This window comes from Callithrix jacchus, chromosome 4, assembly GCF_049354715.1.
Source record: "Callithrix jacchus isolate 240 chromosome 4, calJac240_pri, whole genome shotgun sequence".
In the NCBI taxonomy this organism is placed as follows: Eukaryota; Metazoa; Chordata; class Mammalia; order Primates; family Cebidae; genus Callithrix; species Callithrix jacchus.
The window spans coordinates 37,314,661-37,336,685 of NC_133505.1; positions in this window are offsets into that span (position 1 = coordinate 37,314,661).

The following is a 22,025-nucleotide window of genomic DNA, read 5'->3' on the forward strand; positions in this document are numbered from 1 at the left end:
CAATTTCCAAATAAGGGAGGGGGGGTCAGTTACAAATGTGGCAGGGAGAGACATGCCCAAGCACTTCCAGGCATGTCTGGGCACAGCAAAGGTGGGAAAGATTATTTGCAGAGTCAAGGAAGTAAGTGGAGAGGCATATTTTTCTACAGATTGGGACTGGCAGGAAGAGTTATTGACCAAGCAGATGACTAAGGTAACTAGGGGCAAAGAGGTACAAGGATAGGAAGTTGCTTTGAAGAACAAAGAAGATATCCTTCCCTCATCTCCTTCCAAAGAACAAAGATGTAAAACTTTTTCAGAGAAACTGTTTGTTCCTAACATACAGTATCCTGGGGAAGTTCTATGTCTTAGAAAGTAGGTGTGGAGTAGAAGCTCTAAATAAAGCCCCACCTGAGCCACAATTTTACTTCATTTTGATGAAATTTTGTGTTATTTTTGATAAAATGGGGGCTCACAAACCTCTCTTCAGAGATCTCTCCAGTGGCGGGGATAATATGCTTCCCTTCTCTATAGTTCAATTTTACAGATAAGTGAATCTAGGTCTCAGTTTTAATTATTTAAAACACCAGAGACTTGGATGTATGCATGCCACAAAATGGTGAAAGAATGCTCTCTGTCATTTTCCCTTCTCTCACTCACTGCACCCTAAAAAAGAACCTAATCTACTTTGGCCTTTTGAATGGGGAGAGGATCACACCCTGCCTAACTTCAAGCCTTCAGAGTGAAACCTGCTGCCCAAACAGAATGGTTCATTGTAAACACTAAACCCCACACCAAGAGCTCCCCACTCACTCACTATGGCAGGGACTTTATCCCATGGAAAGGCCCAGAGAAATCCTGACTCAAAAGGTCCATTGTCATGTCCCTTTCAACAAAATTAAGTCAACATATTCATCACAATATGGGGTATTGATAAGGATATAAAAATATTTACCATAAAACTTTGACAAATGTGTTCTTTTTATTACATTAACTTTTCTGACCTGCAAATATAAAGAAAAGAAGCCTGCCCAGCAGGAGAAATTTTTCCCCTGGGAGGCAATCTTATACCCAGTTAAAAAGCTGGAGCGCATTCACTAGAATGGAGCAAGACTTTCAGGAATGACACAGCACTGGGTCTTGGGGCAGCCAGAGTTAGGAAGGGCTCACATTCTGGGTGACACCAAGCTTTGGCTACCCTTTTATTTTGTTCTAATTGCAAGAACAAAATTTCATAGTATCAAGAGACAGAGTCAAGCCAAAGAAAGTTAGTCAATGTTTTTGGCAGTTTTTAAATTTTGTACTTTAAATTCTGGGGTACATGCGCAGATCATGCAGGTTTGTCACATAGGTATACATATGCCATCATAGTGGTTTGCTGCAACCATTGCCCCATCATCTACATTAGGTATTTTTCCTAATACTATCCCTTCCCAATCCCCTCACCCCCCCAGGCCTCAGTGTGTGATGTTTCCCTCCCTGTGTCCATGTGTTCTCATTGTTCTACACCCACTTATGAGTGAGAACATGTGGTGTTTGGTTTTCTGTTCTTATGTCAGTTTGCTGAGAATGATGGTTTCCAGTTACACCCATGTTCCTGCAAAGAACATGAACTCATCTATTTTTATGGCTGGATGGTATTCCATGGTGTATATGTGCCACATTTTCTTTATCCATTCTATCATTGATGGGCATTTGGGTTGATTTCAAGTCTTTGATATTGTGAAGAGTGCAGCAATAAACATACATGTACATGCGTCTTTATAATAGAATGATTTATAAACCTTTGGGTATATACCCAGTTGGTGGGATTAATTAATCCAACCATTGTGGAAGACAGTGTGGTGATTCCTCAAGGACCTAGAAATCAAAATACCATTTGCCCAGAAATTTACTCAATTTAATTCTTTAGAAAATGCAATCTCAAAGATAATCCAGACTGTTATGGGCTGAATTGTATCTCCCCAAATTGACATGTTGACGGCCTAGCCCTCATTACCTAAGAAAGTGACTGCATTTGGAGAGGTCTTTAAGGAGGTTATTAAGGTAAAATAAGGTCGAATGAGTGTGCCCTAATTCAATGTGACAAGGAAAGAAGACACAGAAGAAATGTGCACGGCAAACAGCATGATCTTGGACTTCCAGCCTTCTGAACTGTGACACAACACATTTCTGTTTTGTTTGTTTGTTTTTGTTTTGAGACAGAGTCTCGCTGTGTCACCCAGGATGGAGTGCAGTGGTATGACTGGCTCACTATAATGTCTGCCTCTTGGGTACAAGCAATTCTCCTGCCTCAGCCTCCTGAGTAACTGGGACTACAGGTGCACACCACTACGCTCAGCTAATTTTTGTATTTTTAGTAGAGATGGGATTACACCATATTGGTCAGAATGATCTCAATCTCTTGACCTCAGGATCCACCTGCCTCTGCCTCCCAAAGTGCTGGGATTACAGGCATGAGCCACTGTGCCCAACAATTTCTGTTTTTTAAGTCACCCATTGTGTGGTACTTTGTTATGGCTGCCTTAACAAATTAGAACACACATATTACCTTGCCTAGTATCAGAATATGAAATTTTTTTCAAGATTATGAATCATCTAGGTTTTCAAAGAATTGAGTAAAACCATTGAAAATTGACAAGTGTATATGATAAAGGGTCATTTACAAACCACTTTGGGTCCCATGGTCACCACTCAAAAATGGAGATGTCCCATTTCCTTCCACTTTTACTTAGAACAAAGGTTGTGGTTCTAATCTGATATAAAATCACAAGCTGAATTTAAGTTTCTTGTGATACTGATGGAGCACATTTTCACCTTATTTTCTAGAAATTATGAGAACTAATTATTCTGTAATCATTACTAAAGTAAAAAGGGATTTGTACCCAGGGCTTTGCAAATATGATGTGTTTTCTTCCTGCTTTTAAGGGTCATGTTTCTGAAAATCTCATAACCTAGTGACATCACTTTCATGTTTCTCTCTGCATTTACTCCTTGGTACTGGAGAGATCCTCAATGCATCTCAGTAAGGATGAGATGTGTTTCTCATGTGTTCTCACTGAAATTGATGTGTTTATCTGTAACTCACAGAATCTACCCATATGGTAGCTACAAGATACTCATTTTGGATATAGGGACACATAGAAGTTGAAATTGAAAGGATAGAAAAGGATATTCATGAAAATAATAACTAAGAATTTTTTTATGATCTTTCTTAGGATTCTATGTGTTGGCTGAGCTCAGATGATGGCATGGGAGTTTCACATGGTTCAGGGATTGAAGTGGAAGGAAACAGATGCAGGCAGGATGGTTAATAGCAGTTTGCAGAACTGACACAACCACGCTTCTGCCATATTTTATTGGCTAATGCAGATATCAGATCTAGTCATGTTGAAGGGGGTGAACAGACCTTGCCTCTTGATGAGGGAGTGGTGGGTCAGACTAAAGAAAACCACATGTGATGGAAGATATTTTTGCAGCCCTCTTGGAAAAATACACACAATCCAAAACATCCTATCTGCCAGAAAGGCAGAAGACCATCATGCCTTACCACTCAAGTCTAAGCCTGTGACTCTATATCTTGGAAACAATTGCTCAGAGTCACAGAGAAAACGAGCACTTAAATGAGAGATTGCTCAGAAAAGGATATTTACTTCTGCAGAAGTCATTCACATTCTTGGTCACTGCCAGAGCACACCAAACAAAGGAGAGGAGAAGTTTTTATCCCTGTCACAGTCCCTACTCTGTATTCTTCCCCCATTGGCTGGGGTTGGAACACAATTGGCTATTGTTTAGCAATTTCCAAGTAAAGGAGGTGCGGGTCATTTACAAATGTGTGGGGGAGACATGTCCAGGCATTTCCAGGAACAGCAATGGTGGGAAAGATTACTTGCAGAATCAGGAACAAGGAAGTAACTGGATAGGCATATTTTTCTATAGATTGGGACTGGTGGGAAGAGTTGTTGACCAAGCGGTGACTAAGTAACTAGACTTGAGGAGGTACAAGGATAAGGAAGTTGCTTTGGAGAAGAAAGAACATCTCCTTTCCTCATCTTCTTCCCTCAACTCCTTTCAAAGAACAAAGAAGTAAAACTTTTTAAGAGGAACTGTTTGTTCCAAACATATAGTATCCTGGGGAAGGACCATGTCTTAGGAAGTAGGTGTGGTCATAACTCTAAATAAAGCCCCATCTCCAGCCACAATTTCACTTTATTTTGATGAAATTTTATGTCATTTTTCGTAAATTAGGGGCTCACAAATCTCTCTTCAGGAATCTCTCCAGTGGTGGGGATGATATGCTTCTCTCCTCCACAGCTCTATTTTAGAGATAAGTGGATCTAGGTTCCAGTTTTAATTATTTAAAACACCAGAGACTTGGTTGGATGCATGCATGCCATAAAATGGTGAAAGGATGCTCTCTGTCACTTTCCCTTCTCTCACACACTGCACTGTGAACAAGAACCTGCTCTACTTTGACCTTTCGAATGGGGAGGAGGATCACATTCCTGCCTAACCAGAGCTAAACCTGCTGCCCAAACAGAATGGTTCATTGTAAAGACTTAATCCTACACCAAGAGCTCTCCCTTCACCCACCAGAGTCAAGACAAAGAGATTTATTCTATTTCATTCTTTAGAAAATGGAATCTCAAGGATGATCCAGACTGTTATGGACTAAACTGCATCCTCTCAAATGGACATGGTGATGTTCTAACTCCCAGTAACTGAAAAAGTGACTGCATTTGGAGAGGTCTTTAAGAAGGTCATTAAGGTAAAATGAGGTCATATGAGTGTGCTCTAATTCAATGTGACTGATGTCCTCATAAAAAGAGATTAGGACACAGACAGATACAGAGGAATGAGAATGTGAAGACATAAGGAGAAGACATCTACAAGCCAAGGAAAGAAGTCACAGAAGAAATGTGCACTGCCACCACCATGATCTTGGATTTCCAGCCTCCAGAACTTTGACACAACACATTTCTGTTATGTTTGTTTGTTTTTGTTTTGAGACAGAATTCACTCTGTTGCTCAGGCTGGAGTGCAATGGCGAGATCTTGGCTCACTGCAACCTCTGCCTCCCAGCTTCAAGCAATTCTCCTGCCTCAGCCTCCTGAGCAGCTGGGACTACAGGCATGCACCATTACACTCAGCTTAATTTTGTATTTTTAGTAGAGAAGGGGGTTACACCATAATGGCCAGGGTAGTCTCTATATCTTGACTTCGTGATCCACTGGCCTCAGCCTCCCAAAGTGCTGGGATTGCAGGCTTGAGCCACCACACCCAGCAATTTCTGTTGTTTAAGTCACCCTTGTGTGGTGCCTGATACATAGTAAGTGCTAAAGTCTCTGTGAATAAACAGAAAAATATATAAGCCCTGATTTTATTAAATTATCTCTCCAGATTTTGCTGTATGTAGCAGTTTGTGAAAACCACTAGCCTATATCAACAGAATCATATCACAGGCATGCTGCAGAGGAAGATATCTGAACGCAGCTCGGAGAGATGTGAAAGTGGGAATGTATCCACTATGTGCAACCTGCTTAGCCATCTCCTAACCACATTCCTTGAAGGGCTGAGAGGATGACCCTTCAACAAGGCATGAAGGAGCTGCTTGATCCATACAGGTATAAAAATGGAATAGTCAGCAGTCTTGAGTCCTGGGTATTCAGAAATTCTTACCCCATAGCTACACTAGAGCCAGTTGATATGTCAGAGCCCCTCAAATGTGCAGAAGTCTGGTGCATTTGAGAAAAGACCGTGTAATTCTGTTTTAGTTATATTCTTTCTACAGGCCTTTCCCAGAGAAACATTTTCCAAGAGATGCGTTCAATTGCATTATTCCATATAGATAACCGATTGTTCTTAAATTATTTACTAAATACTTTATCCACTGTTCTGATGTATGATGCTACCTCTGCTTTACACATGTTCAGGGCTTTCTATTCTGTTCAAAAGATCTAGTTTACTGTCCCTGTCTCAACATCCCGACTCTCTTAATTAAAGTAACTCTAACACTAAGTCTTCATATCTGCTAAGAATTCTTAGAGTGTTGTAGTTAGTTTTTGTCTTTCATATTTTCATATAATGTTTTAAATCAGCTTACTGTCACAAACATCCTTGATAAACATTTGATTGAGAGGTATTTGAGTTCTTAGAGCATTGTAGGAAATTAATGTCATTATAATATTGAATCATCCAAGCCAGGATTTTGGTAAATCTCTTCAGTTAATCCACTGTCTTCTTTAATTGCACTCTTCTATAATTACTCTGTAGGGTTTTTTAAGTAACCCAATTGATACCTTGTACAGAATTCGTTAGGTGTAGTTTTAGAAGTTTATATGTATGCACTTATGCTGTATCAATTTTTTAAAATTTCGTTTTCCATCTTTGCAAAAAAGCTCTATAATTTTTTCTACCTACCATGCAAATCTGTTACTAACTTCAAGAATGTTCTAATCATTTGTATTTGTTGCATTCAGCATATTATCATTTGCAAATTATAAGAGTTCTGCGCCTTGTTTTCAGACCTTTCATGTGAATTTCTTTTCTTCCTTTACAACACTGAGATGATCCTCAATTACAGTGTTTAATAAGAGTAGTAAAAACTGCTGGACCAACCAAACAAAAATTGAGCTGTCACTCCCGAGAACTGACTGGGTTGCTCTCGCAGGTCAGCCCTTTGGGACACATCCTAAACCCAGGAATTTATGGTGCCCCATATGCACCCTGCAGCATTTAGATGTAGCCTTTATCACCCCAGCCCTCAAGGGTCTCAGACACTGCCCAGACCAGCAAACATCACCCAAGACAAAGGCAGCCCCACAGCTCCACTCATACTACTAGACTTCTGCCTTCTCCAGCTTCCTGGCCTGGCAAATCTTCACTGCTTGTTTAGCCCATCCATACCTTCAATCAGAATTTTCAAATATGTACTCTTTTCCCACTTGTCCAGTAGTACTCAGTGGGAGGGATGATCCAAATTACCTAATTAGTAATTGCTGAAAACCAAATACGGTGTACAATTTTTATTTCAGTCACCAAAAGTTAAAATGCTTAGGTATCAGCAGTGACCACTTACTTAAACATGTGTAACTTAGAGGTAATAAAAATAAAAATGTTAGACAATATATCTTCCAGATTAAAAAATATATATCTATACACTCAAAGCTCTTTTTTTTTTTGAGACAGAGTTTCACTTTTGTTATCCAGACTGGAGTGCAATGGCACCATCTCGGCTCACTGCAACCTCTGCCTCCTGGGTTCAAGCAATTCTCCTGCCTCGGCCTCCTGAGTAGCTGGGACTACAGGTGTGCACCACCATGCCTGGCTAATTTTTGTATTTTTAGTAGAGATGTGGTTTCACCTTGTTGACCAAGGTGGTCTCGATCTGTTGACCACCCACCTTGGCCTCCCAAAGTGCTGGGATTATAGGTGTGAGCCACCATGCCCGGCCACACTCAAACTTCTAGGAAAAATACCTGCATATGTAATATATGACTATAACTCTGGTAGACAAACATGGGAGTACAGTATGAAGACACTTCTCATCATCTTCACTCCATGAGGCAGATGCTGTGAAATGAGAACCGGGGATTTGAAATGTGTTGCAAGACTCTGTGAAACGTATTAGTGTAAGTTCTACACAAATAATTCAAAGCAGTCTCCTCACAAACGACATTGGACTTTTCTGTGAGATGCATGTCCTTATTGAAATGGAGCTAATCTTAGGTAGGTCATTTCTTTTAAGTAAAATGGACTCTGACTCACTAGCTACTGGTCCACCACCAGTTTTTTCCTTTGCTAAAAGGAAGGCCCCACCCTGAGCCAGCATCTCCCAGGTGGAGGTCTCTTGCTGACATCACCTTCCAGCAGGATAAATTTTCATGGGAACCCAAAGAGAAGAGGAAGAGCTCAAGAAAAAGGGCCTAAAGGAATGACAACAGTGACAATATTTTACACTTTTATTGTGCTATGTGTCAATCAGTGGTCTTAGCACTTTAAAAATACTAATTTATTCTGACTACACATCAGATTGTACCTGTTATTTTCTCTTTTATAGATTATGAAAAATAGGAGCAAAAGTCACACACAAGTAGGAGTGGAGCTGGGTTTGCACCCAAACAATCCTGCCTCAAAACCATGCTCACACCACTGCACTTTTCCAGAATGTGAGGGTGGTGGAGAGTCCAGCTCAGGGAGAGAGACAGGAGTGAGAGAAGGAGACTGTGCAGAGTGGATCACTCTGATGGACCCACGATTCCAGGAGAGAAAGACAAGGATTATATCACTCAGGGAAAATACTCAGAGTCTCTGGTTTAAACTTAAGCATCTTCAGCTCGAGGACAGGTAGCTGGGTGAGTAAGACAAATTAAACCAAAGCTGCAGCTCTGAAGAGTTTCCTCGCCTGAGAATTCCACGGGAGTTTCCCTGACCTCATGGCCACCTCTCATCCTTATCTTCTAAGAAAAAGAGGAACCAGATGCAGAAGCAGAACTTGGAAGTAGACATGGAATGTGACCGCTGAAGCACAGCACCTCATAGAGACAATTAAGTCCCCGATGTCTGTGGGCCTCCCTGACAGTGGTCAGGCCTACCACAAGAGCTTGGGAGAGCTGAGTTTTCTCCTCACTCCCCTGAGGAAGGAGACATCTCAGCCATCTTGGACGTCTCCTTCCCTAGCTGGCTAAACAGTGGGAGCTTTCACAGTGCTGACACTGTCACACAGCCAATGCATCCTCCAGCAGCCCTTATGCAGGTGTGACAGAGGACTTAGAGCATCTTGCCTTAGGGTCACCTCTTTTCCAATGCTGCTTCAGTCCCATACTTCTTGACCTGAGACTTATTAGTAAGAGTAAAGATTATATGATTATATAGATGTGTATATTTATGATTCCACGTGAATAGCTATGTGATTATGTTATGATTATATGTATATAGAAATAACTATATAACTATTTCTCTAATTTGTTTTTAATTCAATGTTTATATGAGAACATGCTGAGGCTTCAGACCCTTGCCTGGGCTCTTGTGGAGTTTCTCCCCCATACACAGGCCCTTCTGCTTCATCAAAAGTTGCAAACAAAGAAGGCAGAAGACAGAGTCATCTAGTAATACAGAAGTGGGGCTGTCACATGACCTCATGACAGAAATGACATCATTTTTGCTGCATCCTATTGGTTAGAAGCAAGTTATAGGTCCATTGGTCCTCAGCTGAATGAGATGCCAAGAGACAGAATCACTGGGCATCATCTTAGGGTCTATACGCAGAGGCTGGGCCATCACTGAATAAGATCATTACAAACCCATGTCCCAGGGGGGCTGGATGATCTGCAGAGCTGAACTGTGTTTATGAAAGCAAAGCCCTGGATACAAGAACCAGAGACGCCCACAGGAAAGGCTGGTCTTGCATTCTGTGTGAAGCTAGGCTGGCGTTCTCTCCAAATATTTTCTCTATTACTCTCCACACCTCCCACATCTCTAAAGAAGCACCACCACTAAACCCATCTGTATTTTTCAGTTGAGTATTATACTGTCAGGCAAATCTTCTGCTCTCACTATTTCTTCAAGCTTGTTTTCATGCAGACTCCCACAAACTTACTTCGAGTAATTACACTTTGTTGATTTCTTTTATTCACTCAGTTTATTTTTTATTTGTTTATTTCTCTTGCATGGATTATCTAGTCAATTTAATTAGGGAATTGGTGTCTTCTAAAGAACTTTCTACTATTTTTCATATAAGCTAAAATCCTCTTGCCATGCCTCAGCTCAATTTCCACATGGGCACTAGACAAAATTAGTGGGAATCCTGGAAAGTTGGGGATTGTCATAGTTTTTAAGCAGGAGCAGACATGTTGGTCACAAAGATATAAAGCATATACCTTGATTTCCTTATGTCTCTGATGACACCATACCTGGCCCTCAATACCTGTTTGTAGAAGTGAACTCAACTAAACTCCTTCCTGATCACTCAATAATATGTGAGCCCAACAACCTCTTATGTCATGGACCAAATTCCCTGTTTTATGTCATTTTTCCAGATTGGGTGCTTTCACATGGGTCCCTTTCTCCTTTTCCACCTCATTTTCCAGGTGCCAAACACTGGATCTTGATCATTCAGGGTCTTTCTTATAGGAAAAGATGGCCAGGGGCAGACCTGTGTTCCTCAGCTGAAATGCAAACTATGGTGCAGTAAAATAAAAGCAGAGCTCAAGTGCTAACAGGAGGCCCATGGTAAAGACCATCTGAGAGCGCCCTATGACTGCAGAACACTGCCGTGTGGTTGCAGAGAAGGAAAAACTGCTTTGGTCCGACATCTCTTCTCAACATAGAGTTGGCATGAGGGTCTTATAAAGAGGGCTTCTGCAAAAGACTCTGAGAAGGAATGCAACCTCTTCTCACAAGACTTAGAGGGTCTTTGCAGATGGATGCTTGTGAGGCCTAAAAGTCTTGTAGGGCAGAGATCACAGGAACACCACAGGCTCTGCCTGTGTTCGCAGAATATGGAGCAATTCTAATTGCTCTGTGTCCACAACGCTCCAGAGACAAAAGTTCCTTGATGCATGTGTGTGTGTTCGGACTTTATGGTGCCTTATGGACTGTACCTCTCTTGCCAAAACATCTGTATAGATAATGGGTGGTAAAATCTCAGTGTCCTTAGTTAGCATTACTTAGGAGAACCACATTTGCTATTGAATACTGCAGACAAGTGCTCTTCCTCAGCCTATCTTCCTTCTCAACCCCCCTTCCCAAAGCCAGCAAGATTAACAAGATAATGCACCCAATAAAAGCACATGAAGCTCAGAGCTCAATGGCAACATGGATCATCCCAATGGAGAGGGTGTTGGACCCCTGGACCCATGCTGTAAAATTCTAGTCTTGTGTCTTTGTCTTTTTTTCTTTTCTCAGTCATTTGTCACACCAGGATGCAGGCACCCATGTACAGGGTTGGGCTGGTTCCCAACACTTTCTACCCTTTCCTACATCCTAATATTCTCCCTATAGTTCCCACCAGGGTTTCCCCAAACCCCTTTTTCTCCATGTATCCAATCTAGCATCTCTCAGTTCATTCTTCACACTTCACCAGAGTGATTCTCCTGGAATGCAGATCTGATCAAGGTTCTTCCTGATTTCAGTGCTGCCAATGCTGCACATCGTCCTTGGGATAAAAGCCAAGGTTCTCCCCAAACCCATGAGCCTTAGCCTGCTCACTTATCCAATCTTGCTTTCTGCCCCTGTGCTCTTTTCTCTCTAATTTCCTACCTGAACTGCTGACAGTTCCCCAGACTCCCTGCGTGCTCTTTTTTTCTGAGCCTGTGTTTGTGATACTGATTTTCTAAAAGATTTCTTCTGCCATTTACCTGGATTAATTGTTCATCATCCAGGTCTCTGTTCAGACATTGCATCCTCCTGTTAGCAGTTTTCCCACACTAATTATAGTAGCCTGCATTTATCAGTTTTTTCAATCTTGTTGTGGAATCTTTGATATTTCACTCACTGAGGCCTAGGCGAGCCTGACACATAGTAACTGCCTAATAAATGTTTCTAAATAAATGTGGGGGCGACCATGAGATACCACCTTACTCCTGCAAGAATGGGCATAATTTAAAAGTCAAAAAATAGTAGATGTTGGCATAGATGTGATGAAAAGAGAACACTTTTACACTGCTAGTGGTGAGGATGTAAATTAATACAACCACTTTGGCAAAAAGTATGGAGATTCCTTAAAGATCTAAAACTAGATCTACCATTTGATCCAGCAATTCTACTACTGGGTATTTACCCAAAGAAATATAAGTCATTATATGGAAAAGACATACACACATTCATATTTATGGCAGCACAATTCACAATTGCAAGGATATGGAGCCAACCTGAGTGCCCACTGACCAGTGGGTATATATACAGAAAGAAAATGTGGTGTATATACACCATGGAATATAACTGAGCCATAAAAAGAAATAAAATAATGTGTTATACAGCAACTTGGATGGAGCTGGAGTTTAGTATTATAAGTGAAGTAAGTCAGGGATGGAAAAACCAAATACTGAATGTTCTCACTTATAAATGAGAGCTAAGCTATGAGGATGCAAAACTTACAATATGATATAATGGGCTGTGGGGACTTGTGGGGAAGTTGAGAAGAGGGTGAGGGATAAAAGACAATTTTGGGTACAGAGTACACTGCTCAGGTGATGGTGCATCAACATTTCAGAATTCACTAGTAAATAACTCACACATGTAACCAAAAACTACCTGTCCCCCCCAAAACTATGGAAATTTTTAAAAGTTAATAAATATGGGGCTGATTTGCAATTCAAAATTTAGTTTGAATGGCTAATACAACATTTAACCTCTTACAGTTCTGGAGGTGTGAAGTCAAAAGTTGTCACTATGGGCTAAAATTGAAGTGTCACCAGAGCTGCATTTCTTCTGAGACCCTAAGGGAAAATTGTTTCCTCACCCTTTCCAGCTTCTTGGGGCTGCCTGCATTCCTTGGCTCTTGGTCTCTTCCTCCATCTTCCAAGTCAGCAGTCACATCACTTTGACCTGATTCTGTTGTCACATCTCTAACTCTGATGCTGTCTCTACTCCTTTCACTTACAAGGACTATTGTGATTGTATTGAAGCTGCCTTCAATCCAGAATAATCTTCCCATATCAGGAGCCACAGCTTAATCACATCTGAAAAGTTCCTTTTGCTCTGTTAGGAAACATTTCTAAAAGTTTCAGGACACAGACATATTTTGGAGACCATTATTCCGCCTGTCACATAACTTCACCAATATTTGCTACCCCTGGTTTCCAAACATTAGTGAATGCTCTTATTTCTATATTACACACTTTATTCCTGAAATACCAGATGAGTCTGTTTGTCTGATGCAGGAAAAGAGCTCACTACCCCCAAGAAGAGCTCAAGAAATTTCTGTCTATTGTCTCAAAGCCAACAAATTGTACTGATTCTTCAATGTGCAATGGCTGTAAATTAGGCAATGATCTTGCTGGGATGTTGGAGGGAGAAGAAAGGGAATGACTAGACATCCCTTCTGATTCTGTCCCATGTCCCTGATGGCTGGTTATCTTGGGCTGTAAGCCAGTTTCCCTCCCACATAAACCTGGTCATTTCTGACTCCCCAAGAGGTTTTCACAGTATTAGTGTCCACTTCATGCATCAGTCATCTTCTTGTCTTCTATCTCCATGTTTACATTTTTCTTCTCTTCTACCGCTGTAGTCCTGCCTTGATTCTTCAGCCATTGCCTTCCTTTTACATGCATGTGCTTCAGCCAATTCTCTAGGAAGACTTTCCAGACAGCTCTTTATCATTTGTTACTATGTTTGTTTATTGACCGCAGAGCTTTCAGGATTTTAACTTTCTATCATTAAAATTTTAGTGTAAAAATAATTTATGCTCACAATAGAAAATGAAACAATCAAAATATGCATAAATATACTTTCAAATCTCTCCTATCACTAAATCCAAATCCACTTTACTAAGCTAATTATGATTATATCAGCCTACTCTCTGTATGTCTTTCCTCACTTGCATGCAAATCATATTGGTAGCTTTTTTGAGTAAAAGACTGTAAATTTTACATGCAGTTTAATCATTGTCAGGACAACTTGACTCATAACTTAAATAGTATAAAATCCACACATTGAGGAGGGATCCAAGATGGCCTATTAGGAGCAGCTAAAGATGGCAGCTCCCAGTGAAAGCATGGAGGGTGAGTGGATGCCACATTTCCAGGCAGATTTTCATTGCCCACAGACCAGGAGATTCCCTGGCAGAGGAGCCCCACGCGTTGCCAGCACAGCTGGTTTGGCTGGCATGGTTGTTTTGGTCAGCATGGCTGTTTTGCCAGTGCCCCAGTGCGGTGGTTCTCCATACAAAATACACAGGTCCAGGGGCCATTTTAGCTGGCAATTGGAGCTCTGGGAAGGCAGAGTCACCCATTCATCTGATTATAAAGGGGACTGAAACAGGGAGCCAGGCCAGGAGATTCCCAGGCAAAAAAAGTGTGACGAATCTCAGCGCCGCTGTTTCAGCTGGCACAGTGGGTCACTGCATGGGAAATCACATAGCTCCCAGTGTCTATTCAACAGGTGACTGGAACACCTGGGACACAGTTGACCATTCAACTAAAAGAAAAAAAAAGGTTCTGAGGCAAGGAGCCAGGTGATGAGGCTCAGCTGGTCCCATCCACATAAAAAAACAGCAATCAGAAATGCTCTGGATTGAGAGTTTCACAGCAAGCACAGCTGAACCCAGGAGGGTCCAGCTCTGTGTGGGAGGGGTGTCCACCATTACTGAGGCAGTCCACCACTACAGAGGTAGTTTGCCATTGCTGAGGCAGCCCGCCATTACTGAGGAAGCCCATCATTACAGAAAGAGTCAGCCATTATAGAGGTGGGCCGCCATTGCTGAGGCAGTTCTAACTACACCTGTATAGACAGGACTGCAGGGAAGTTCACATGGCAGCTGGGCAGAGCCCACAGCAGCTCAGCAAACCCTCTGCTGAGGCAGCCCTGAAAAAAGCCAGAAGCACAACAGAAACTCACAAATAAAGCCCTAACTCCCTGGGACAGAGCACCTGGGGGAAAAAAAGGGGGGGGGTTTATGAGATATGCTGCAGCAGACTTAAACATAACTGCCCAGCAGCCTGAATGAACAATGGAGCTCACAGCTGAGCACTTGAGCTCCTATAAAGGACAGACTGTCTCATCAAGCAGCTCCCCAACCCCTGTATATCCAAGGAGTCACCTCATAAAGGAGAGCTCACACTAACATCCACCATGTATCCTTCTGGGACAAAGATAGCAGAAGAAGAAACTGGCAGCAACCCTTACTGTTCCATAGCCACTGCAGGTAATACTCAGGCAAGCAGGGCCTAGCATGGACCTCAGAAGTCCTACAGTGGAGGGTCAAGACTGTTAGAAGGAAAACTAAGAAACAAAAAGAAATAAATTTACTATCAACAAACTGGACATCCACTCAGAGACCCAATCTGAAAGTCAACAACCACAAAGATGACAGGTGGATAAATACACAAAGATGGGAAGAAACCAGTGCAAAAATGATGAAAACAGAAATGCCTCTGCTCTTACAAGGAATCACAACTCCTCACCAGCAAGGGAACAAGGCTGGATGGAGAATAAGTGTGATGAATCAACAGAATCAGGCTTCAGAAGGTCGGTAATAAGAAACTTCTGTGAGCTAAAAGAACATGTTCTGACCCAATGCAAAGAAACTAAGAAAACTTGAAAAAAGATTTGACAAAATGCTAACAAGAATAGACAACTTAGAGAAGAATATAAGTGGATTGATGGAGCTGAAAAACACCCTGAGAACTTCAAGAACATACACAAGTTTGAACAGTTGAATTGACCAAGCAAAAGAAAGAATATCAGAGGTCGAAGATCAACTCGATGAAATAAAATAAGGAGGCAAGATTAGAGAAAAAAGGGTAAAAAGAAATGAACAAAGTCTCCAAGAAATATGGGACTATGTGAAAAGACGTAATCTATGTTTCATAGCTGTACCTGAATGTGACAGAGATAATGAATCCAGGCCAGAAAATACTATTCAGACTATTATCCAGGTAAACTTCCCCAATCTAGCAAGGCAGGCCAATATTCAAGTCCAGGAAATACAGAGAACACCACAAAGATATTCCACAAGAAGAGAAAACCCAAGGCACATAATTGTCAGATTCGCCAGGGTTGAAATGAAGGAGAAAATGCCAAGGCCAGCCAGAGAGAAAGGTTGGGTTCCCAGAAAGGGAAGCCAATCAGACTCACAGCAGATCTCTCAGCAGAAACCCTACAAGCCAGAAGAGAGTTGGGGCCAATATTCAACATCCTTAAAGAAAAGAACCTTCAACCCAGAATTTCATATCCAGCCAAATTAAGCTTCGTAAGTGAAGGAAAAATAAAATCCTTTGCGAACAAGCAAGTACTCAGAGATTTCATCACCACCAGGCCTGCTTCAAAAGAGCTCCTGAAAGAGGCACTAAACATAGAAAGGACCAACAAGTACCAGAGTCTCCAAAAACATACCAAATGGTAAAGAGCATTGGCACAATGAAGAAACTGCCTTAACCAACAGGCAAAACAGCCAGCTAGCATCAAAATGGAAGGATCAAATTCACACATAACAATATTAACCCTAAATGTAAATGGGCTAAATGCCCCAGTCAAAAGACACATACTGGCAAATTGGATAAAAAGCCAAAACTCATCTGTGTGCTGTATCCAGGAAACCCATCTCGCATGCAAGGATACACAAAGGCTAAAAATAAAAGGACAGAGGAAGATTTATCAAGCAAATGGAGAGCAAAAAAAAGCAGGAGTTACAATTCTCATTTCTGATAAAATAGACTTTACACCAACAAAGATCAAAAGAGAAAAAAAAAAGGACATTACAAAATGGTAAAAGGATCAACGCAACAGGAAGAACTAACAATTCTAAATATATACCCACCCAATACAGAAGCACTCAGATGCATAAGGTAAGTTCTTAATGACTTACAAAGAGACTTAGACTCCCGCACAATACTAGTGGGAGACTTTAACACCCCATTGTCAATATTAGACAGATCAACGAGACAGAAAACTAACAAGGATATCCAGGATTGAACTCAAGACCTGGATCAAGCAAACCTAATAGACATTTACAGAACTCCCCACCCCAAATCCACAGAATATACATTCTTCTCAGCACCACATCACACCTCACCTACACTAAAATTGACCACATAATTGGAAGTAAATCACTTCTCAGCAAATGCAAAAGAACAGAAATCATAACAAACAGTCTCCCAGACCACAGAGCAATCAAGTTAGAATTCAGAATTTAGAAACTGACTCAGAACTGCACAGCTTCATGGAAACTGAACAACTGGCTCTTGAATGTTGACTGGATAAACAATGAAATGAAGGCAGAAATAAGGAAGTTCTTTGAAACCAATGAGAATGAAGACACAACATACCAGAATATCTGGGACACATTTAAAGCAGTGTCTAGAGGAAAATATATAGCAATAAATGCCCACATGAGAAGCAAAGAGAGAGCTAAAATCGACATCCAATCATCAATCAATCATCAAAATTGAAAGAGCTAGAGGAGCAAGATCAAAAAAACTCAAAACCTAGCAGAAGACATGGAATAACTAACATCAGAGCAGAACTGAAGGAGATAGAGACACAAAAAAAAACCTTCAAAACATCAATCAATGGAGGAGCTGGGTTTTCAAAAAGATCAACAAAATAGACCACTAGCCATATTAATAAAAAAGAAAAGACAGAATAATCAAATAGATGTGATAAAATATAATAAAGGGAATATCACCACAGATTCTGCAGAAATTCAAACCATCATCAGAGATTATTACAAACAACTCTATGCACATAAACTAGTAAACCTGGAAGAAATGGATAAATTCCTGGACACTTGCCTCCTCCCAAGCCTAAACCAGGAAGAAGTCGAAACCCTGAATAACAAGGGCAGAAGTTGAGGCAGCAATTAAGAGCCTACCACATAAAAAAAGCCGAGGTCCAGATGGGTTCACAGCTGAATTCTACCAGACATACAAAGAGGAGCTGGTACCATTCCTTCTGAAACTATTCTAAACAATCCAGAAAGAGGAAATCCTTCCCAAATCATTTTATGAGACCAACATCATCCTGATACCAAAACCAGACAGAGACTCAACAAGAAAAGAAAACTTCAGGCCAATATCCATGATGAACATAGATGCAAAAATCTTCAATAAAACACTGGCAAGCCGATTGCAACAGCACATCAAAAAGCTTATCCACCATGATCAAGTCAGCTTTATCCTGGGGATGCAAGGCTGGTTCAACATACGCAAGTCTATAAACACAATTCACCACATAAACAAAACCAAAGACAAAAACCACATGATTATCTCAATTGATGCAGAAATGGCCTTTGATAAAATTTGACAGCCCTTTATGCTAAATACCCTTAATAAACTTGGTATTGGCAGAATGTATCTCAAAATATCAAAGCTATTTACAACAAACCAACAGCCAATATCATACTGAATGGGTAACAACTGGAAGCATTCCCTTTGAAATCTGGCACTAGGCAAGGATGCCCTCTCTCACCACTCCTATTCAATGTAATACTGGAAGTTCTAGCCAGAGCAATCAGGCAAGAAAAGAAATAAAGTGTATTTAAATAAGAAAGGAGGAAGTCAGACTGTCCCTATTTGCAGATGACATGATTGTATATCTAGAACCCATCATCTCAGCCCAAAATCTCCTGAAACTGATAAGCAAGTTCAGCAGAGTCTCAGGATACAAAATCAATATGCAAAAATTACAAGCATTCCTATGCATCAATAACAGACTTAAAAAGAGGCAAATCAAGAACAAACTGCCATTCACAATTGCTACAAAGAGAATAAAATACCTAGAAATACAACTAACAAGGAACATAAAGGACATTTTCAAGAACTGCAAACTACTGCTCAATGAAATAAGAGAGGACAAAAAGAGATGGAGAAAGTTTCCATGTTCAGGTTTAGGAAGAATCAATATCATGAAAATGGCCATACTGTGCAAAGTAATTTACAGATTCAATGCTATCCTTATCAAGCTACCAATGACTTTCTTCACAGAACCGAAAAAAAAAAACCACCTTAAACTTTATATGGAATCAAAAGAGAGCCCCCATAAACAAGTCAATTCTAAGCAAAAATAACAAAGTGGGAGACATCACACTACCAGACTTCAAACTATACTACAAGGCTATAGTAATCAAATCAACATGGTACTGGTACCAAAACAGAGATATAGACCAATGGAACAGAACAGAGGCCTCAGAGGCAACACAACATATCCACAATTATTGGATCTTTGACAAACCTGACAAAAACAAGCAATGGGGAAAAGGTTCCCTGTTTAATAAATGGTGTTGGGAAAACTGGCTAGCCACGTGCAGAAAGCAGAAACTGGACCTTTTCCTGACATCTTGCACTAAAATTAACTCCAGATGGATTAACTTAAACATAAGACCTAACACCATCAAAACCCTAGAAGAAAAGCTAGGCAAAACGATTCAGGACATAGGCGTAGACAAAGACTTCATGACCAAAACACCAAAAGCATTGGCAACAAAAGCAAAAATAGACAAATGGGACCCGATCAAACTCCACAGCTTCTGCACAGCAAAAGAAACACTCATCAGAGTGAATCAGCAACCAATAGAATGGGAAAAAATTTTTGCAGTCTATTTTTGCAGCCCTTCTGACAGAGGGCTGATATCCAGAATCTGCAAGGAACTAAAACAGATTTACAAGAAAAGAACAAACAAGCCCATTCAAAAGTGGGCAAAGGATATGAACAGACACTTTACAAAACAAGACATACATGAGGCCAACAAACATATGAAAAAATGCTCATCATCACTGGTCATTAGAGAAATGCAAATCAAAACTCTCATCTACTGGAGTGAGATGGAGTTGAGATACCATCTCACTCCAGTTAGAATGGTGATCATTAAAAAATCTGGAGACAACAGATGCTGGAAATAATGTGGAGAAATAGGAACACTTATACACTGTTGGTGGGAGTGTAAATTAGTTCAACCGTTGTGGAAGACAGTGTGGTGATTCCTCGAGGACCTAGAAATAGAAATTCCATTTTACCCAGCAATCCCATTACTGGGTATATATACAAAGGATTATAAATCTCTCTACTATAAAGACACATGCACATGAATGTTCACTGCAGCACAGTTTACAATAGCAAAGACCTGGAACCAACCCAAATGCCCATCAATGATAGACTGGACAGGGAAAATGTGCACATATACATCATGGAATATTATGCAGCCAACAAAAACGATGAGTTCGTGTCCTTTGTAGGGACATGGAAGAACCTGGAAACCAACATTCTCAGCGAACTGATACAAGAACAGAAAATCAAACACCTCATGTTCTCACTTATAGGTGGGTGTTGAGCAATGAGAACACATGAACACTGGGAGGGAAGCATCACATACTGGGGTCTGTTAGGGGGAAATAGGGGAGAGACAGTGGGGGGTGGGGAGTTGGGGAGAAATAGCATGAGAAGAAATGCCAGATATAGGTGATGGGGAAGAAGGCAACAAATTACACTGCCATGTGTGTACCTATGCAACAATCTTGCATGTTCTTCACATGTACCCCAAAACCTAAGATGCAATTTTAAAAATCCACACATTGAAAATATACAATTCAGTGGTTTTTAGAATATTCCCAGTTGTGCCTCCATTACCACAATCAATTACAGATCACTTTCATCTCCTCCAAGCCCTGCAGAAAAATCCACATCCAAATCCCTAACCCTAAGAAATTACCAACCTAGGTTTTAGCTCTATGGATTTACCTTTTCTGAACATTTAATGTAATAAAGTTTTACAATATGTGGGCTTTTGTGTCTGTCTGTTTTTACTCATCATAACATTTTCAAAGTTTTTGTGGGTTGTAGCTTGTATCAGTACTTCTAATTTTTTTATTGCTTAATCATATTTTACGGTATGAATGTATCATAATTCATTTATTTATTAGTTGGTGACATTTTGGTCCTCATTTTGGATTATTACTGATAATCCTGCTATAAACATGGTGTATACATTTTTATGTGAATTTGTGTTTTCATTTATCTTGGGTATACTGCATACATGGAAGCAGATTGCTGGATTATATAATAACTTAATGTTCAACATTTTGAGCAACTGCTAGCCTGTTTTCTAAAGGGGCTATGTCACTTAAATTCCCACCAGCAAAGTGTGAGTGTTCTAGTATCTCCATATTCTCATCAATACTAATTATTAGCTTTTCAATTAAAGCCGTTCTAGTGGGTAGAAAATAGTAACTCATTATTGGGTTGATGTATGTTTCCCTGATGGTTGATGATGTTGAATGTATTTCTATGTGCTTATAGGCCTTTTGTGTATTATTTGTCTTTTTCTTATTTTGTTAATTATTAATTATTATTTTATTACTAACATTATACTAAGTTACAATCGTTCTTTCTATATTCTAGATACAAGTCCTTTCCTTACCAGATGTAAGATTTTTGAAAATTTTCTCCCATTTAATTGATTGCTTTTCACTTTCTTGGTGGTGTCCTTAGACACACACACTTTAAATTTTTATGATGTTCAAACTCCTATTTCTTTTTATTGCTTGTGCCCTTGGTATCATTTAAGATCAGATATTTTTACCTAATCCAAAGTCATAAGGATTTATGCCTATGTTTTCTTCTAAGAGTTTTCTAGTGTTTAGTCTCATATTTAGGTCTCTGATACATGTTGAGGTAATTTTTATATACAGTGTGAAGTAGGGATCCAGCTTTATTCTTTTGCATATGAATAGCCTGTTGTCTCAGCACCGTTTGATAGAAAGATAATTTATTCCCCCACTGAATTATATTTAGCACCATTTCAAAAACCAATTAAGCATTAAAGTGAATACTATTGCTAGACCCTCAATTTTGTTCCTATTTTATTCTTTTTAACGCTGTTGTACACTGGACTTTTAATGACATTTTTATTAATAAATTGGTATTATACAGAGACACTCAATTTTGTATTTTTATTTTGCATCCTATCAATGTGCTAAACTCATTTAGTATTAGTAGTTTAGTAGTTGCTAAACTCATTTTTAGTGAATTCTTTTGTATTTTTGTATACAGATTTTATCATCTGTGATTGAGATAGTTTTACCTCTTCCTTTTTAATCTAGATGACTTTTATTTTATTTTAGTGCTCATTTTGTTCTTTTAAAAATAACATTATTGTATTCACAGTGCCTTACCATTTGATATTTTTATTTCTATTATATCATGAACATTTTGAATTTCACAGAAAAAAGATGTAATGCACCCTTTTATTGCTATTCCATAGTATCTTATATACACCTGCTTTCCTGGGGTAAATATTTAGGTGGTTTTCTTATTTGTCACCCACTCTACAGACATCTTTATACACATATCCTCACAGCCATCCCAGGGTTTTCTGATTTCTCACAGCATCAGTG